Raw genomic sequence first — 22231 nt, 5'->3', positions numbered from 1 at the left:
TGGCTTAGAGACAAACGGCCTCAGCGACAGCAGGGACAGCAACGACAGCCTCCGCAGCCCCCTCAACAGTCTCAACGGGGGCAGCGTGGACAGCGGCGAGAACAGCAGCGGCGTCAGAATCGCTCTTCGGCAGCTGCAGGGGCTCCGTCCCAGGTCTCCGCTCCTCCGCCGCAGAGACAGGATCTGCAGGCGACGAGCCGGAGGGGAAGGAAGAACCCCCGCTCCTGGTCTGCTCCTCCGAGTGAACCTCCGAGGAAGCAGAACCGAAGATGACTCTTTGGGGGGGTTATGTGGGAAGAGAGATTTATCAATAAAAAGAATGATTCAAATCTCAACAGTGTGTCTGTAGCAACTGTGTCTCATGTATCCCCCACACTAGTCAGGCCGGCTGCCATTAATCCATTGATTAAAAGGCAGCAGGATTTTTTGCTTAATCCCTCTGCTTTTAATTTATCAGTCAAAAGACAGAGGGACTCGCCATTTGAGCCAGCGGTTTCTAATCTGTCGGTTAGCAAACAGCTAGGCTCGCTGTATAAGCCTGCGGTATTTAACCAGTCGGTTATAAGACAGCAGGGCTTGACATATAAATCGGCCGCTTCTATCCTTTCGGGTAACAAGCAGCGCGGTTTTTCCTCTGTCTCAGTTGTGCCTACACACAGTCGTATTAAGCCTAGCACGGCTATTACGCAAGAGGTGAAAAGCACTGCACACACCTCCGTGAGTGGAAGAATAAATCCGCCTCAGGGTCCTGTTTGAGTTTTTTTCTAAACAGAGACAGGATGAGAGTCGGTGTGTGATGCAGCGTGTGGAGACCCCTGCACAGCCCTTTAGGGCGGGGTCCCCCTTGGGTTGATTCACAAGCAACGGCGGCGAGGGCTCTGGCATGGCTTGTCACTATGCGTACCACAGCACAACGAAAACAGGTACGCCAGTTTAATGGACGGATGGATGAGCAGGCTAATCAGCAGAGGTTACTCTCTGCAATTTGCCTTACACCCCTCCCCCGCAGTTCAAGGGGATTCAGGAAACACTTCTGTCATCCCAAGAACAGTGTCTTGCGCTCAAGTCAGAGCTGCGGAAACTCCGCAAACTCCACTTAAAAAGAGCAATCTCCAGGGTTCCGCAAGGGGAAGAAAATCAGGGGTTTTACTCCCGTTATTTTCTTATCCCGAAAAAGACCGGAGGGATGAGACCCATCTTAGATCTGTCAGTATTCAACAAAGTGATACAGAAAAGACCGTTTCACATGCTGACAATCAAACAGGTAATGGAGTGTGTGCACCGGGGAGATTGGTGCACTTCCATAGACCTAAAGGATGCTTACTTCCACATAACCATCATCCCAAAACACAGGAAATTCCTGCAATTTTCATTCCAGGGAATAGCGTACCAGTTCAATCGACTGCCGTTCGGATATTCCCTGGCTCCACGCACTTTTTCAAAGTGTGTAGAGACGGCGCTGGAGCCGCTACGCAGAGGAGGGATGAGAGTGTTATTTTATCTGGACGACCTGCTGTTGCTGGCTCGCTCCAGAGAGGAAGCTGCTTTACAGACGGTACAACTCGTATCTCACCTGTCAAGCCTGGGTTTCATTATCAATTGGGAGAAGAGCTGTCCTCTTCCCACCCAGATCATCATGTATCTGGGAATGGAATTCAACTCAGCCCGCATGAGAGCACGACTCTCACAGCGAGTGGCCGCCTCACATGTCCCTTCATATAAACACGCTGGAATTACTCGCCGTATGGAGAGTAATCCAGCACTTCGCCCCGTTGCTGTGGAATCAGCATGTGTTGATTCGAACAGACAACAGGACGGCGGCAGCCTACATAAATCGTCAGGGAGGTGTACGATCAGAGCAGCTGCTGAACACAGCCAGACGGCTGTTGTGCTGGGCGCGCACACACATACTGTCGATCAGAGCAGTATATATTCCCGGCGAGCTAAACAGAGGGGCAGACCTCATGTCCAGAGTAGGTCCTCGACAAGGGGACTGGAGCCTCCACCCCGAGCTGGTCTCCCAAGTATGGAGCAGGTTCGGGAGAGCGGAGGTAGATCTGTTCGCTGCACGCGGGAACGCGCAATGTGCTCTCTGGTTCTCCCTGAGAAGGCAGGATCACCCCCCTCTAGGGGTGGACGCGTTCGCGCACAGACCTTGGCCCAGGGTGTTACTATACGCTTTCCCACCAGTCCCTCTGATCCCTCGGTTCCTGGACCGAGTGCAGGAGGAGCGACTGATAGCGGTCTTAATAGCCCCGGAGCGCACGGGAGCGTCCTGGTTTCCCTGCATACAGCGGATGCTGTCAGGAAGTCCGTGGGAAATTCCGTGGCGGGGGGATGCTCTCTCCCAGGCGGAGGGAGCAATCAGAGGTCACCCAGTGTTAGGCCAACGTTTGTGGGCATGGCCCCTGAACGGGAACACTTAGAGGGGCTCGGCCTCTTTCAAGATGTTGTGAGTACTATTCAGGGATCTAGAGCCGCGTCCACCAGGGCGTCTTACACAGACCGGTATCACGCGCTTTAGCGCCTCAATGGGATTTGGCTGTAGTGCTGCACGCACTAAGTAAAGCTCTTTTTGAACCTTTGGATCAGGTTCCCCTGAAGTTATTGTCAGCCAAAGTAGCTCTGCTCCTGGCTCTGACATCAGCTAAAAGGGTGAGTGAATTGTCTGCTTTCTCTGTGGCTCCATCATGTCTCCAGATCCAAGGAGATGGCAGCTCAGCTGTGTTGCGCCCGAACCCGGCTTTTATGCCAAAAGTGATCACTAGCTCGTTTAGATCGAGAGTGATAACCTTGGAGGGTTTCTTTCCTCCTCCGCACACATCAGAGGAGGAAGCCACATCTCATCTCCTTTGTCCCGTGCGCGCGCTGGCATGCTATGTTGCGCGCACAGCTGCTTTACGCAAATCCCAGCGTTTGTTTGTGCATTTCAGAGAGCGCTCAATAGGGCAGCCTCTATCTGCACAGCGCCTGTCACACTGGCTGTGTGAGGCTGTGGCACAGGCGTATGTTTCCTCTGGGTTGGATCCCGCGGAAAACATTAAAGCGCACAGCACCAGGAGAATATTAACTTCTGCGGCGTTGCACGGAGGAATGACAGTAGAAGACATTTGCACTGCTGCATCTTGGTCTTCCCCCCGTTCTTTTATTAGTTTTTATTTGAGGGATGTCTCCCATTCCTCTCTGACACATTCAGTACTGAATAGCCTGCCAGAATGAGTAATGTCGGGGGTTTTTCAATTGCATGCCCTCTCTCCTGCCTGTCGGCACTTAGAGAGCGGCCTTTTGTTCCCCTCTCTTGATCGTTTTTAACAAGTGAGACTCAATCTCTTCTTTTATAAACGACAGGTAGCCTGAGTAAGCCTACCTGCGTCCCTGATGGAGAAATATTCAATTTAAAAAAAAATGCTATATTCCCCGGGAATGGGATGCTCCATTTACGCACAGCGAAATGGACATGGGTTATTAACTGAGTAGGTGTGTTTGGTGCTTCTGGTAACGGACGGAACCAGTGGGGCGGGGACTACATCCTACTTCGCCCCTTAACCCAATAGCGATAGCCTTAAAGGGGAAGCCTTATACGATATAGAACTGGGGTTACGTAATGTAACCCAGCTTCTATGAGTATAGGCGCAGCCCTCTAAGGTTCGGGCCCCACTGGCTCCGCGAATAGCTGAAGAAAAGCTGTTGGAGTGGATTGTAGGGCCTACTTCCTATTTATACGGAAGTGAGCCTAGAGGTGGGGCCCACGTCGTAGGTGGGCGTGGAATAAGTCTGTCAGTGATGCACGCGTGCAGTGGGGGTTACCCAATAGCGATAGCCTTAGAGTGCTGCGCCTATACTCATAGAAGCTGGGTTACATTACGTAACCCCAGTACTTCCTCTGTTTGCCCATGGAAGGTATTGTCCCTCCCACTTATTTTCTAAACAAATTATTTTTCATGCCGTTACAATTTTAAACTTTCGTGACAGGCATTACCATCACTTGTATCACACAGTGTTTAGAAAAATACTATTTTGATTTAAAATTCTCCTGCTAATAAAAAAAAAAAAATGGATTCCAAAAATTAAAGAATGACATAACAACAAAAGAGAAATAGTCCCAACCTGATGCAGAATGGCAGAAGCAGCATATCATCTGTTAACTACTATATGAATACATGTTTAGATAAAGTTCACCCCCCTATGCGCGTACTAACAGTGCTTCTCTGAAGCCTCCAGACTCTCGCTGAGGGCCCAGGTTTAGAACATGGCCTGCGTCAGCGTCTACAACAAGAGAATCCAGCAGCAGAATGAAACAGCAGCAACATTTAGAGCAGCGGAAGAGTTGTTTCCTCGCTTCCTTCCCTCAAGGCTCTGTGAGAGCGCTGGACCCAGAGAGCATGCACGCCTCTGCAGCTCACCATATGTTGGAGAGCCATCATATTCTATCTGGCTGTTTCTCTCTCCTAGCACCCCATGGGAAAATGTCACTGCTGTAATGAAGGTTAGCCTGCTTATTGAGGATTAGGAGGAGGCCCACTCCTTCTCTGTCTGCATCTCAATTAGACCCCGGATCAATGGCGAGTCTCCGGCTGTAACAGTCCACTACCGCCCGCAAGGACCCAGGTTCCATTCCGGCCCAAGGTCCAAAACATTTATTATAAAAATAAATAAATAGTCTCCCGTTCATCGCGTCAACTAAATCGCAATTCAAATGACCACCACTGGGATGTATTTCATATTCCTATCTAACATATATTGCCTCTAGATGTGTTCTCCTGAAGTTGTCACCATGTTCTGTCATTTGCATCCATACATTTGAATTAATATGCAGCATATTTGGTGTGAGGGTTGACAAGAAATTGCTTGTTAAAGATTGCCATCCTTTGAAAATAAATGCACGTGAATGGAATGTGGAATGCGGCTAAACATTTGATTCAGCCTGCATTTTGGAAAAAGCAGCTGTCAGAAGGACAACTGTGTTTGTGTTGGTATTGATTGTACATTTGGACTCAAAATGAAAACAATATGTAAATTCCTATTCCTTGGGAAATAAAGTGGCAGAACCTATTATGAGGTGTCTCCATCAGTACATAGGACAGAGGAACGCCATCAGACACAGACAAATTGCAAAAGAAACAACTACAGAGTTGGTGCGGTTTGATGGAGAAAATGAAACATGATAAGAAATACAGCGATTGTTGTAAGATGCGCTGAAACATAGAACAAGCATTTTGTATGTGTGTGTGTTTATCATTTTGATGATGGGGGGATGGGGCGCACAGACATCTGTCACAACAATTCACATCGTTATCAGTTTCCTTTTGTTTCACCTTGAGGTTTTGGGAGACTGCGTTTCAGGCATATGGTGCCCAACCCAAGCTCCACACACACACACACACACACACACACACACACACACACACACACACACACACACACACACACACACACACACACACACACACACACACACACACACACACACACACACACACACACACACACACACACACACACACACACACACACACACACACACACACACACACACACACACACACACACACACACACGCACGCACACACTCTCAGATTGGTATTCTGTGTACAGTGTAGCAGCATGCACACACCGAAACTGCACTGGCACTATCGAATTTCACTGCAAATAGGTATTTACGGCAGGCATCATCTAGTGAGAGTAAACACGTGTGCCAAACCGATGCTAAATGCATCTGAATTAGTGTGAAGGGCTGCGGAGAAAGCATCTGAGTGGGCGCTGAAAGTCACAGTGAGAAAGAGAGTGAGGGTGATGGAGACAGAAGGAGAGACTACAAATCTGGGGAGTGATTCCTGACTCGTAGGGGAAATGGCTCAGGTGGGTGAAGCAGCAGTGCAGGGCTCTCACATGGTTAGAGTGGGATCAGAATACAATACAACCATTTATCAGCTGGTCCAGAGACAGCTGTTACAGTTCAGGATGGGAAGGATTTGTGTTTGTTACCTGTATGATCGCTATGCAGCCTGAGTGGAACAGGTTGGATACTCTTCCTTTACAAAATCATGATTCTATTCAGCCTGATTTTCTTAATCTAAAATATGTTATCTTAGATAATGGCATTGTTGCTAATAAGGGAACAGAGTTCATTGAACTGTTTTTGGAAGTAAGCGGTAGGTGTATTTCAAATTCCTTTTATAGGAACAGGTCAATTAAAAAGGGTCAGTAGAAATAACGTGATTATATTTAAATGATATCACTTACCCAAGCATGCAGGTATTAAAAACGAATTCCACAAATAATAATAAATAGTTCTGACTAAGGATGATCTTTATTTAAAATGTGGCTTCCAAGATGGGTTTATAACTATTTAAAATTGTTATGAAAAAAGGTTTCCCCTGTCATTTAAAACCTTTTGGATTTGTTTTTCCATTCAGACTCATGGCAGATAAACCTGTACAGTGAAACTGGTAACTTCTGCTCTGCACCACTGTTTGTGCCCATTTATATATATTATTTGTTTAGTGTTGTGAGCTGCTGACATTGGTGATACTGTGTACTACTATGTTTCTATTTGTGTTTGAATGTATGAATAAAATACATTGAAAAAACTAGGCAATAGCAACTCGTACACTTCAGATGTGTTTTCTTTGCCTGCACCAGCTTGCCCGATCCATACAGCAAACACACGTAACATGAAACACAGGAAGTGCTCCACTACCTGAAAGGGTCAGGGGTTGAGACAGCTCTTTGGTCCGGTCCCGTGCTTCCACCGTGACCTACTGACTTTCAGCCGGAGAGGAACGTCTCACCACGCCTCCTCCAAACTCATTTTCTACACAGAGGGAAGAAGAAGACGTGCATCAGTAAAACCATTTGCAGCAGAATCACATTCATACACAGCCATGACAGGATCAGAACGTCCCTCTTCTCCTTTGACTCTCTGCTCATGAATAGTCATATAGCATCAGCTATGCGGCACACGCCAAGTGAGCGTTGATTTCCGCCATAACGACGGCCGCTTGTCGTGTGCGATAGGCTTGGCAACATGGGGGTAATTAGCTAGATCTATCATCTTCTGCAGGAAGTGGGGACAAATATAGCTAATGATCCGTGCCTGCCTCCATGATTTCTCTCCTCTGCTCTCCACCCTTAGCTGAGTTAGAGGAGGAGAGGAAAGGGGAGGGGGAGAGAGAAACGCGTCGATGCCATGCTTTAAAAAAAAAAAAAAACCGGTAAAATAGTCTTAATGCAGACTGAGAGGAGTAAAGATGGAGGTGTGCATGAACATAGTACGCGCTGGAACACTGCCTGCGTTCCCTGACTCTCTTTGTTTCTCTCCATCCATTGCTGCTAATTGAGAGAACGTATGGGAGAGAACAGATGAGGTGTTGAGGGTGTATAGGGACCATCACAAAGACTGAAGGCCCCCATAGGGAGTCTACCAGACGGCCCATTACACGTACACAAGTACACACCAACGCACACACAACCACACGCAGCTATTCCCAACCTATTTCAAAGCGGCTTCAATCAAAAACAATAGCTGGTCCCTCAGGACAAACACAACGATAGGCACACACTGTACGAGTGGCTGGGGTGCGCTATGTAAAAGGAGCGGAGGTTGTTACACGCATACGCAGACTTTACTTTGAACCAGCAGGGGTTTCTTTACCCTTCATCTCAGGCGCACACACCTCTGCTTTTACCTTTTGTCCACTTCCTTTGTTGTGTGAATCTTAAGCATGGGCAAGCTGGAAACAGTGTGAATGTGTTGTGACGGGAACAACGCTAACAATGGAACACTCAAACTATATTTGAGTTTTACTACCATGGTCCTGCTGTATTTAACGCATTTGTTTTTGTGTCAAAAGCTGGTTTGTATTTGAAAACAGCCACAATGCACAATCAAAGTGCTTTGCCGCGTGTATATAAATATTTTTGAAAATTCGGATCAACTGGTTACCGATACCAACGGATACCGTTGGTAAAATAAAAGGTTTTATCATTTGTCAGTGTATTTTTTGCAAAATCCAATGTGAAATGATTTCTTTGAAACATTGTGACATAATTCCATCTGCTTTCATCCCATGCAACACAATCAAACACACACACACACACACACACACACACACACACACACACACACACACACACACACACACACACACACACACACACACACACACACACACACACACACACACACACACACACACACACACACACACACACACACACACACACACACACACACACACACACACACACACACACACACACACACACACACACACACACACAGCCCTGTGGTCATTATAATCACAGCAAGTGATGACTCTGTCCTCTGATGAAGGTTTTCTTGTGGAGGCTGATGACAAATCACAGCTCTCTGATTCTTCATCAGAACACAGTTCACATTCCCCCGTATATCTCTATATATAAAAGAAAGTGTGTGAGCGTGTGTGTGTGTGTGTGTGTGTGTGTGTGTTGGGGACAAGAAACAGAGAGAGGAAGAAGACGAAAGGTAAAGCATAAAATACAATATAACAACACAGCTCACTCAGTTTCTTGTGTGTGTGTGTGTGTGTGTGTGTGTGTGGTATTCAACGAATCTACTGTGCTCGTTTTAGCACCAAGGACAGAGACAGACAGAGCGCAGCAAGGGAAGAGTCGGCCTCAACTGCAATGGGAGAGCCCTCAAAGAACAGCAAGAACAGCAAAAACACACACACACACACACACACACACACACACACACACACACACACACACACACACACACACACACACACACACACACACACACACACACACACACACACACACACACACACACACACACACACAATCTCAACACAATACGCACTAGGGCTGGGTTTGAAACAAAATATTTTCATATGAATAATCTCATATTGATTAAAAAAAAATTCCAGGATTGGTTCTTTAATCGTTTTTTAGCAGTTGTGTGAAGCTTTAACTTGATTAGCGCAGTTTAATCAAAACATGCAGGGATCTAATCATCTGAATGCTAAGCAGCAACAACACATTCATTTCAGTGGTGGAATCACATCCATTCATATCGGCCGCTTGTGAATCTCAATCAATTTGTAAAATCAGTGGCGAAATGCAGCCATAAAACACACAAGGACAAGCTATTCTTTTATATCCCCTCTGTTACAAAAGTAGATTATATGACAACGTGACTTGTTTTCAGCCCAGAATCCGACAAGTGTGTGTGTTTGCTTGTGTGTGATTTTCTCAGTATATTCCTTGGAGAATGACACAGGAACGTGCCTGCCCTTTACTGGGCTCCTGTATCACACACACACACACACACACACACACACACACACACACACACACACACACACACACACACACACACACACACACACACACACACACACACACACACACACACACACACACACACACACACACACACACACACACACACACACACACACACACACACACACACACACACACACACACACACACACACACACACACACACACACACACAAAAGTGGGCTGTGACATATTCTGTGATACGTCAGACATGACAGGCATTTTAGACAAACACAACATACAGAAGAATCCAATCACAGCAATCATATAAAGAAGCACACCTACGGCACGTGAGGACAAGGGGCACACATTACAAGAGAGATACATGCTTTATTCATGTGATGTGTTTATACACACACACACACACACACACACACACACACACACACACACACACACACACACACACACACACACACACACACACACACACACACACACACACACACACACACACACACACACACACACACACACACACACACACACACACACACACACACACACACACACACACACACACACAGCAATCTCTTTCTCCCAGGCTCTGAGAGCGACTGGGGCTGCCTGACCTACATTCTCACAGATATGTATACAGGCAGAGAGGAGATGAAATCTCACTCTCTGTTCCTCTCCCTCTCTCTGTTCTATACCCTGCGTTCTTCTCAGTGCCTGTTCGTCTCCTTTAGGACACACACACACACACACACACACACACACACACACACACACACACACACACACACACACACACACACACACACACACACACACACACACACACACACACACACACACACACACACACACACACACACACACACACACACACACACACACACACACACACACACACACACACACACACACACACACACAGCTGAGGAGAAGTAGCGACTATGACCTCTTGGCCTGAATGCCCTCGTGCTGCTGCTGAACCTAGATGTGTCAGAGCATAGCTTCATGTGTCTGATGGATGTCAGGTGATAACAGCATGGGTGTATCCTGTCTTTCCACTGCGTCATATGGAGGATCCTTCAATGACCCTGCACTCTTTTTTAATGTACATACAAGCCAGCTCCTCCTGGTGAGATGAGAGGAGTGTTGAGATGCAAAGAAGAGTACAAGATATCTTGGTGAGGAGAACTGAGATGAATGTGCTTATGTACACATACCGTGGTATGTGTTGGTTGGGTGATGGTCTGGTTTGAGCTGCTCTGATTACCCAGAGAGAAGGAGATGGGATGGGTCTGATAAAAAGCCAGCTGGCAGATGTATCCAATCCTCCTGAAACTGTTCTATGGAAAATAATGTTTCTCAAGGACGGCAAACACGATAACAAAAAACACAAGATAACATAAGGAAGTACTATTTATAACTTAAGGGATCTTTTTGACCCAAACACTTCTCTGTTCAATTGTACAGCTGTGCTAACATCAGATACATTGCAATGCCTCATATTATTTGACTTTGTTCTTTAGCTGGCTGTATAGAGGAGTCCCTTCCATGTCCAGACAGTGCAGATGTTAGTAATTCAAAAGGCTTTCAGTTGATACAAAAAGAGCTGATCCACTATATCCCTTAACTAAACCAGCCCAACCCTCTTAATCCCACTGAGGCATTGCACTGACCACACTCCAAACAGTGACACAGCAGGAACCAGCAGGAGGAATCCCATGGCCCTGCATCTAGACAACTTTAATATCTTCTTGTGAGTAGAGAGAAAGTACAACAGGAAGCAGATGAAAAAACAGATCTAGGTATGTTTTCATTTCCTAATGGCGTTTTTAGTCTAATGATACTTTTATTTCATAATGCCACTTTTTATGACAGCGCCTCAGTTTATCGCCAATCTCCCCAGTGTGCTACCAAAGCCCGGGAGGAACAGCGTCCAGGCGGTGAAGATAGTTTGACCATGGGGCCTAACTGAGTGATTCAAACTTCCAGGTCAGTAAACGATGCCATAAGGCCAACAAAAGGCTTTTTTAGACTTAAATTGGGGGAAATACAGCTGTAAATCAGAGGGTATTTATTCTGTAGGTAAACCCACTTCCAATTAGGGCTGCTCAATTAATCGTATTTTAATCGCAATTACGATTATGGCTTGCAACGATTACGAAAACAACGTAATCGAAATAAAACGATTCCTATCACTTTTTTTTTTTTTTGGTTTTTCAGTTGAAGTATACTTAAAGTCAGGGTAATCAACTGAAACATACTGTTCCATATTTTTTTCTCCAATAAATTGATGTTTTCAAAGTAAATGGATAATCGTTTTTAATAATCGTGATATCAATTATTGACCCAAATAATCGAGATTATGATTTTTGCCATAATCGAGCAGCCCTACTTCCAATACAAACACTTTAGTAGCCCTTATTTAACTCATGAGGCTCTGAAAGTTGTAGAATGATAAAGAGTATGGTAGGATAGGTATTGCTACACACTGATCATTTGCAGAGAGATGTCATGGTTACCAGAAATGTCGTGATCAATACCAACAGCAAATAGAGCCATGGTTAAATATAAGTAAATTCACTTAAATCCCACGTACCAGATGGGTATTAGCATACTGTTTGTTGTAAAGAACTTAAAGGGGCCCTAGTCTGATATCCATGTTGCTGTGAAGACGTCCTCAAACAACTGTATTGTTTCAAGTTCCTCTGTGAAAACTACATTTGTGTAATACAATTTTCATATGAGTTCTAGATATTTAGGGTAAACTGAATGACATATTTTAAGCAATGTCTACTTCTTTTCAAAATCGTAAAAATTGTTGTATCAATGTCAAGAAATTGAACGATTAGACTACAATGCTGCTATAGTTATACAAATGTATATAGAGATATAAAAAAAAGATGTCAGTGGATTTGGCCTGCTTCTTTTGACTGTCTACTGGCAGGCATCGTCCCTTCTATTTTCTATCCTCACTTATCTTATTGAGCATTGTGAAGCTAGCATGAGGAAGGTCTGGACCAACGCAGTGACAACCACAGAGCAAACTGGATTCAAACCACTTGCAGTTTAACTGCTTCTTGTTGCAACAGCTACAACACTAACGAAATGTGGTGTATCTGAGCCGCCGAGGTTCAGGGGTGAGAGACGCTGTCAGGTAGTGAAGTGGACCGGCCCTTTATGAGTTCCCTGCTCCCATCAAAGAGGGAGAGTGAGCCGAGGTAAAAGCACTTTTCTGACCTGCTTTTCTCATCGAGGACATGAGAACTTGACCTGACCATGTGTGACCTGCTGCTGCTTCCCTGTGCTCAAACACACATGACGCCTAATCACTAAAGTCAAAATAAATAACACAGGAATGCATGCAGTGCATTTATTATTAGCGCGCCCCTCCAAAGGAGATACGCACAAATGGCAACAAAAATAATCACGCACACCACCCCTTCTGCTCTCTTAAAGGACCTTGCCTGCTCCTCTGTAAGGGCAGAGAGTGGGGAAAGTAACGTTGAGAAAACCACTGCCGCAATTACCCACAGTGGGGTAATCACAAGCACAATGCATTGTGGGTTGGCTGCCTGGGAGAGAGAGTGAACTACTCAGATGAGGAGAGAAGCCAGACAGCAATCAGCCCAGCAGGAAGAGGAAGAGAGAGAGAGGGAGGGAGAGACGAGGGAGAGAGAAGGGGAAGAGAGAAGGGGGGCAAAGGGCCATTCCTTTAATTTCCAAGGGAGAGCCAGGGCCTTAATTACTTGATGAGTCTCCTCTCTCTTTCTCTCTCTGCTTCACTCTCTACTCTGTGGCTGTACAGAGGTGTGTGTGTGTGTGTGTGTGTGTGTGTGTGTGTGTGTGTGTGTGTGTGTGTGTGTGTGTGTGTGTGTGTGTGTGTGTGTGTGTGTGTGTATGTGTGTGTGTGTGTGTGTGTTTATGTGGTCCATTATCAGACTGGGAAGACTCCAATCACCTCTTAGCACAGATAGCGAGTGAAGGAACAACATTGCAGTGAGGGGGAGAGATAGAGAGCGAGAGAGTGTAAGGTGGAGCGAGGGCGAGAGAGAGAGAGAGAGAGGTGATTTGCGCCTTTAGAAGTGTTAACACCATCTCTCATCCCCAGCAGCTATAGAACACCAAGGTTGAGGAGTGAGACAGCCAAGACTTGAAATAGCCACAGGGAAACAGTGCCTGTATGGCAGCTTAGCCTATAGGAGACCACGCTGTGACTGCTGCTGTACGGCGTTCTGTGACGGACACATCCACACCAAGAGAGAGAAAACATTAAGGCTCAATTAAGAAGCTTTTTGGTCCGTCCCATGTCATATCACTTTTCCAAACTTTGAGGTGATACGTTTTGTCTTTACCAACCACAGACTGATGCTTTTGCTGCTGATTATATTCTCTGTAGATATTAAGGTTAGATTTGTGATGGAATTAACTGAAGGCAACATGGATTGGTGGCTTACTTCAAGGGAAGATCAACACTGACATTATCCCTAGTCTATGTTTCTCACATTTTATGTTTACATGAGCCACGAAGCTGAGCATTCATAGCCCAACATAGTACATTTGCGAAGGGTTTTTATTACATTCACGCAACATCAGATTAAAATGAACACTGTTTATAATCATACTGGATTTCTGTGGCTGATGATGACACCTTTAAAAATCTGTTCATTATATTTGCAGGTAATCTTTTTTTTAACATACACATAACCATTAAACATTGGTGAACAATATATGCACTGAGAAAAAACGTTTACAAACGTATATAATGGCATGTTGTTACATATCTAATACACATTGATTGGCATATCATTTAGCCCACCCTGCTAGCGTAGCCTCAGAAGAACCTTCTTCTGTTTGAAGGTGGTCATCTTATCTCTGTAAACAGATTCTGCATTTGAGTAAGCAACAGGATAAAATGTTGGTGTAAGAAGCATTCTTGTTTCTTTGTATTGTCCAAGAGGCACTGCTAATCAGGTCTGAGCAAGCTCTTGTTAAATGCTAGTTAATGGTTCAAACAAGCATCCCGTATGTATTAGAATGATTTAGTCATCTTTCCTCGTGTCTTGTCACACGGTCATTTTAATGTTAAGAATAAGAGATTCTGTGTCAGTTCAGCTCAAATTCGTACTCAAGGGGCACAAGTGTCAACAACAAATGTAAACTCTAACAATTCATGAGACCGACCAATAATAACACAACATCTCCTCAGTCATCACGTATTGCTCCACTTGTCGTCTGGACTTTTTGATATAAGCAGATCTGACTGTTTTGCTGGCAAATAGATATTAGATCCTGGGCCTTTGTTAGTGAACTGATACCCTGCATGTGGCCGTCGGTCAATGGAGGCTGAACGCGTATTTACAGCAAAGGCATGTGCAATCTTTCCTCAGTCGACAGACAGGGGATCAATCCGGAGAGGCAGTGTGCGGTGTCTGTGCAGTAAAAAGGATGGCGAAGCGTCTTTGAAGGTTAGCTGTTAGATGAGAGTTTAACCCTAAGCTACGGTATGATGAACTGTGCTGAGTTGGAGAGCTCTGCCCCGGCTAATGAAATAGCTCCTTTTGTTGTCGCTGATGACATTTCCAAACATTTAGTCCTTGTGGCATCGTCCTTCTCGTTATTCATATCAGATCCCCCTTATGAATTGGCAAGGACGGCGCTGCTGTGTGTGTGTGTGTGTGTGTGTGTGTGTGTGTGTGTGTGTGTGTGTGTGTGTGTGTGTGTGTGTGTGTGTGTGTGTGTGTGTGTGTGTGTGTGTGTGTGTGTGTGTGTGTGTGTGTGTGCCTGTATTTAACAGTACTGATGCATGACTGGATGACAGTCTGTGTGGATGTGCAAGCATGGTTATGAGTGCACAGGTCAGTATATATGCTCTCATTTGTGTGTGTGTGTGTGTGTGTGTGTGTGTGTGTGTGTGTGTGTGTGTGTGTGTGTGTGTGTGGTGTGTGGGGGGGGGGGGGTGTGTGTAGGGGTGTGTGTCTGATTGCATCCAGGTCTCAATGCACTGATGAGCACTATTGTTCTCGATTCTATTTTTTTCTCCCCCCCTGAAATCCCCCTCTTCTTTTCATAGCTCTTTTTTCTCACTCTCTCTCTCTTTCTCTCTCACACACTCCCCCCCACCCCACATGCTTGGCTGCCAGTGTCTACCCAGAATACCAATGATGCAGTCTGCAGATAGATAGATAGGGCTGTCTGTCACATGACCCTATATGTCCTGAGGCTTTACCCCCGGATGACAGCAGGTGCACACACACACACACACACACACACACACACACACACACACACACACACACACACACACACACACACACACACACACACACACACACACACACACACACACACACACACACACACACACACACACACACACACACACACACACACACACACACACACACACACACACACACACACACACACACACACACACACACCACACACACACACACACACACACACACACACACACACACACACACACACACACACACACACACAGAACAGCAGACATTTCACATTCAAAGATATACACACACTCGGGCAAGCTAATGGGCATACACACACTGAATCACCGCAGGCGAGCAAGCCTGAAAGTGAGAGAGAACACCCCACCACTGTACACACACTCTGTCTCTTTCTCTCTCTGTAACACACAGTCCTGCAGGTAAGATAGAACATATACTGAATATCCCCCCAACTCCATCCATCTCTCACACACTCTCACACACTTGCACACGCTCTCACACACATACACCTTCCTGTAGGAAGGCACCCCACCCCTGTTTCTCACACAAACACATTTGTCACTGACAGGGCTCTACACAGTCACTGGGTATCCTGTGGCACACACCTAGCAGCCTAATAGAAGGGAACAGAACATGTCCCCACACTCCTCAGAATAGGACTCATCTCTCCAGTGTGGGAGTCAAAGGCGTTGGCCGACAAGAGAGCGGATTTGTTTCGATTTGAATGAATCACACGGTAATTCAACATTGCTCCCTGACAGTCAGAGACCATTTGCACGCACACACACACACACACACACACACACACACACACACACACACACACACACACACACACACACACACACACACACACACACACACACACACACACACACACACACACACACACACACACACACACACACACACACACACACACACACACACACACACACACACACACACACACACACACACACACACACACACACACACACACACACACACACACACACACACACACACACACACACACACACACACACACACACACACACACACACACACACACACACACACACACACACACACACACACACACACACACACACACACACACACACACACACACACACACACACACACACACACACACACACACACACAGTACCCTTCCCTGTCTTTTCATGCTACTACTCAATACTTGACTATGGAGCAATGGAGGAACTAAGTATGTCCTTCTTTCACAATGTCCTGATCAAGGCTCGCAGCTAAATGAGTCTTTATGGGACACTTTGAACTATCGTATTGTTCATATTTCAAACACAACATAAAGGTTAATGATTTAAAGCAAAGTAATAATGTGTAACTAGACGTGTACCAATAATAACAAGTAGAATGAAGGGTTTGAAGTGATCCAAGCTAGAGCACTTTCTCAACATGGTAACGTTGCTACTGTAGAGCTGCCATTGGCCCTGTCCTCTGAAGTAGAGAGCAACGCAGCATGTATTAAGACCAAATAGCAAACACACTAGTATGTATCCCAGTTAAGAGAATATGACGATCAAAGCGTCGTCGTGTCAGAGAAGACCAGAACCCAGGTCCTGAGAAAAGGACCAGGTGCTTAATGTGACTCGATTGTGAGCGCTCGCCATCGTCGTAGCAGCGACACTGAGTCAAAAGCTTGTTTCAATAGTTATCAGCTTGGCACCGAGTGTGTTCGGCCCACTCTCAAGTATGAGCTGAACAAAACAAATTGTGTGTTCATGTAAAAGAGTACACTGTTCGTGTGTGTATGCTTCAATATATGCCTGTTCGTGTGTGTCCACCACATGATCTGCTTTCCCCGTACTTACTCTTAACACCTGTTGTGAAATATGTATATGTGCATTTCTGGATTCTTGTCAGAAAACTTGTTATGTTGATATCACACCGCGTAATGCAGCTTCATCAAGGTGACAGCTTGGGAAGAGGTGGGATGTTTTCTATGCAAATAGATGTGGCGATAAGGACGGGGCTGAATTTAGCACTCACACATACTGTGGCTGTTCAGGTACATGGCGTTGCAGGTATGTGCTGAAGGTTTGAGGTCCTCCAATAGATTACATTGCTGCACGTGCCGGTGTGAACGTGGGTACAGGGGCATTGGTGACATTGCATGTGTTTTTGTGTGTGGGTGCAAATGTGCATGTGTGAGTGGGCTCAGGTGGATTGTCAACTCGGCAGATGGACATTTGGAGCAGCTTAGCTCCCTGCAGCCAAATGCACACACACGCACACACACACGGACGTATGCACACACACGCCTGTAACATTAACCTTGTGTAACTCTAGCTGATGGAAAGCCATACAAAACATCCTCAGCACCTCAAATCACATCGACATACTGATCCAATACTTCATCTGTCCAAACACAGGGTAAGTCAAAACGACCATAATACTCTCACATTTCGTCTGTGTCCTGGAAATGCCTCCGCACCACATTTTGTTTCTTTTGGCACCCAGGCATTTCAACATTTCAACATTTCAGCAATGCATTCTAAACCGGGCTGGTCTGGAAATATGATCAGGAAGTATCATTCGACACTTACCGGTGACAGCTTCGCTCAGTTTGGTTCAACTTAGTGAAACCGTTGCTACATTGGCATCTTAGTTTGTTTTCTCTGCATTCCTCTGAAATAAATGATCATTCCAGGAATATAAATGTTGCAATTGTTGATAACTAAATTCTCAGGGTTTATGATACAATAAGGAAATATGACGTGTGAATGGAAACACTTTTAATACATTTCAAAATGTGTCTGAGCTTGTGATGAAGACATGCTCAGATGGAGGATGAGTACAATACAGAGTGAGGGATCTACAGTATAGTCTAATGTACAGAGTATCAGACGGGAGGCACAATGAATATCACATGTCCCCCTTTCTAAAGCCTGGGGTGCATGCAGAGCCCCATGTGGCAGCAAGTCCTGTCACAATGTCCTTCAAGTGTTTGTTACAGAGGAGAGGAGACAGTGTTGCTGCCCCTAGTTCTTAGCTAGATATACGGCCATTCCTTATCCTCCATCCCCCCTGAATATTACTGACTGGCATTTGTCACCCTCACCATTTGTGCTTTCTTTCACCTGCCTGTGCCACTGTTAACCAAATGTGTCTGCCCTCGTAGGCTTGTCTTTCTATCCCAGCTGGGGGATGGAAGGATGAAGGGATGGGTGGCGGGCTGTGTGGAGCTGCTCGCTCCCTGAGGACCCTCTTCTGCCAGCCCAGTGCCACAGATCAACAGTCAGCCAGCCAGGCGTGCACTGACCTCATCCCTCTCTCTCTCCCTCTCTCTGCCAGAGGCACTTGCTGTCCCCGTGTCTCCTTCCTACGCCAACTGCCTGTCCTGCTACCAACGGTGCATGTCTGTCTGGCAACCTCTCTGCCTGCCTCTCTGCATGCCTGTCTGTCTTTTGTCTGTCTCTCCATCTATTATTCCTCCAGTCCTCCGTTCTGTCTGTCTGTGTGCATGGTTGCCTGCCTGTCCATCTGCCTGTCTGCCTGCCAGCCACTCTTTCTAGCCAATAGCGCTCTGCAGGAAAGCGGCCAGGCTGTCAGCCGCTCTGCCAATCTGCCCGACTATCTGCCTGTCTATTCGTCATCTGCTTGTGTCTTCATTTGTTTGCCTGCCCGTCTATCCGAATGTTTACCTGTCTGCCGCTCCATCTGTCTGTCATCTGTTTATTTGTCTGTCTTACTGTTGGCTTCGGCGTCGAGGGGCTCAGGAAAATGCCAAACATGAACCCCCAACACCGTTCTATAGTAGCCACTTCAATTTCAGAAAGGTTTACTGAAGTGACAGACAAAAGGATCTAAATTCCATGTCTTCAGATGTCTCCCTGACACTACTGTATGTGACAGTTCAACTCCAAACAACACAGAGACCTTCTTTTATTAACAAATGGCAAAGGTAGATTATGAATAAGGCTGAAGGTTCTGAAAAAATATCTTACCGCGATTGTTTTAAATGATATTGTAAGTGCGATTATGACTCACGATATTGGGGGATTTACAAATTGTTGCATCGTTATTGTCATTTTCATAATAAGACATATTAGGATAAGTATTGTGTATTTATTTTGTGTGACAATTTGTAACAAACAAAGATTTATTTTGTTTGTAGAAACTATTTGTAGGCTGGGAAATCGCAATACTATAATCCGAATTGTATTTTGAAGCATATTTGGTCATCATATTGACTGGTGAGTAATACTCATATTTGATCATGACCACTACACAGTCACCAGAAGCTTCCGCAGTATTTACTAGATCTATTTCTGTTCACATTTGGTACACTATAATGAATGTTACGTTGCCATTTCATAATGAGGAACAGGTTCTGCAGAACTGAATGATCTGCATCTCAAGGGATGATGCATCACAACGTCTGAGGCGTTCCTTCTTGGCAGACAGCGTCCTTCCAAACAAGATGCCCAGAGCCCTGTCTTCAGATGCTTAGTCATCAAGCCAACTTCCTGCTTATACTCCCCCCGTCTCTTTACCGGCTCTTTGTGGCTTCAGGAAGACGTTTGCTGAATTGAAAAAGGCTGTCCTCTCCTTTCTCACGTTCCTTTCTGACTCGCTCCCTCCCATGCCCTCTTCTATTCTTGTCTCAACAGGAGAGCGAGGGAGCGTCTCGACTGGCTCCCCTCAACCAAAGGCTGCACAGTGCGCTCGCTCTACAGTCAAGGACAACTCTAATAGAGGTAGAACAAAAGAAAAGGAGCGAGGAAGGAACACCAGACCCATGGAGAGAAACACGTGTGGTGCCAGGGTCTTTGAAATGATACATATTGTATGATAATAATAGTGCGTAATTCCTTTTTTCAGTGGCGCTGACTTTTGCCCCGCACCACGGTCCACAGGTGGGGAGCGAGAGAAAGGAACGTTTCAACCTGCCCCTATTCTGCATATCACACAGCTCAATAAAAAGCTTTCAAAGAGCGATTCGCCACCTTTCCCCCTGGGCACTAAGCACATGCAGAGCTGTATACAGTACATCCATTACACTGACAATACGTAAGGTCAACTCTTTGTGTCCACAGTCTTTCTGGTTGGTCGTACATTTCATTCATCTCTTTTCATATTCATATCTTTTCACTCATCCTGCGTACAGTATTGCACATCTTGTTTTGATGTTTGTTGCATTTATTGGCATTTAATAGCCTTTCCGTTCAGTACCCTGCTGTTACCATTGGTTCCATGAGAACATTCCATTCCATCTTAAAATATTGCACTCTTTTTGTAACATGTCTTCTTTGTAGTATTTAAATGATTTTTGACATCCCTTTAAAAAGAATAGAGTAAACTGTGTGTGTTCCTTCCTTCCTTCCTTCTTCCAGCCACCTCAGTATGTGTTTGTGTTTACAGTCACTACAGCGCAGAGTTGGCTATGAGCACATTTAAATGCCTCTGCAGCTAGATAGCTAATCCCTGTTGTGGATTGGCCCAGTTAGTGGTTCCCTGCTTTTGGAAGGGAATACTAAACTGGGGATGAGGTTGGGAGGGGGGTGTGGGTATCTCTCTATTTATAATGGTAGACCCAGCCCATGTTGCTGCTCCGCTGATAGATGTTATCTGTGTCAGCCTTTGTTTCTTCCCCTCTCCTCCTTCATGTTCCCGATGTTTCTCCCTACACAGTGTGTCCCCTGCTTTCTCCCTCTCATTCTTATTCCCTGTCTTTTCCCTTGTTCTCTCCTGCTTCTCTCTCCTCCCTCCTCTTTCTATCCGGTGCCCAGATGCAGAGAAGGCAGCTGTGTTGTGTTTTAAAGTGTGCCCGGTTGAAACCACTGTGCCTGGCATCTGCTGTTGGCAAAAAAATAATAACCGACCCCCACTATAGGCATTCATCTCTGTCTCTCTCTCCTACTTCTTCTTGCCATCTCTCTGCCTTTAAATCCTCTGAAATGAGATGAAAGACAACTGCAGTCCTTTCAGGGAGGAAAGGGTTAACCAGCAACCCAGCTCCTCTTCCAGCATGCTCACTAATAACCACCAATTATTGAACTATACATCAGTGTACAAGAGACGAACGGAAGACTAAAAAGGCCTTGTTAGCCCAGACTCACAATGCTAGCTAGCCGGTGCACTAGTTTCTCGACTATAGAGTAGTCCAAATGAGGTCCCTACAGATTGGTGATGCCAATGACATGATGCCGAATTCTCCTGATCAAGCTCACAAGCTAAATGTGTCGGGTGGCTGTCTGGCTGCCCATCTCATAACTGTCAACAAAGAGAATGACAATATAGCCAGCTAGCTAGGGATCTCATTTAAGCCAGCTAATCAGACACAGCCGTGCTTTGAGCTAAGGTGGAGCCCTCCTGAGACCAACGCTTTGGAGACGAGAGGAGCGTATCATGTGACTCTGCCAGGGAAGATGCACCCAAACATGGGGGCAGAGGGAGACGCAGGCAGGCTGTGGGAGCCGGGGCTGTAATTAGGTGCCCGGAGCTTGACGCCCACACGCCTCGAATGAGACGCCATCCATCCCTCCTGCCCTCCCACCCCTCTGCAACTAGGCTCCCAGGCGCCTGGGCTGTAGCAAGCAGCCACATACAGGTGCACATACACATACAGTATAGTTTGTATCATCAAGCACACAAGAACAACTCTCTCACGCAAACACACAATATATAATGAATGCAATCATACATAAACAATTAACAAC

The 22231-nt window shown here is 45.8% G+C and overlaps 1 protein-coding gene across 4 annotated transcripts in view; it reads right to left on the bottom strand.

The window, feature by feature from the left end:
- Positions 1 to 22231, bottom strand: part of myt1lb (myelin transcription factor 1-like, b) — a 117598-nt gene that overhangs the window by 81530 nt on the left and 13837 nt on the right. For all 4 annotated transcript variants that reach the window (XM_034112146.1, XM_034112147.1, XM_071207254.1 and 1 more), the window contains exon 2: positions 6701 to 6814. The gene's annotated coding sequence lies outside the window, so the exon portion shown is untranslated. The remainder of the gene's footprint in view (positions 1 to 6700; positions 6815 to 22231) is intronic.

The sequence above is a fragment of the Pseudochaenichthys georgianus genome, chromosome 22, assembly GCF_902827115.2.
Source record: "Pseudochaenichthys georgianus chromosome 22, fPseGeo1.2, whole genome shotgun sequence".
NCBI classification, from domain to species: Eukaryota; Metazoa; Chordata; class Actinopteri; order Perciformes; family Channichthyidae; genus Pseudochaenichthys; species Pseudochaenichthys georgianus.
The sequence above is the reverse complement of the archived record's forward strand: the minus strand, read 5'-3'. Positions and strand labels throughout refer to the sequence as shown.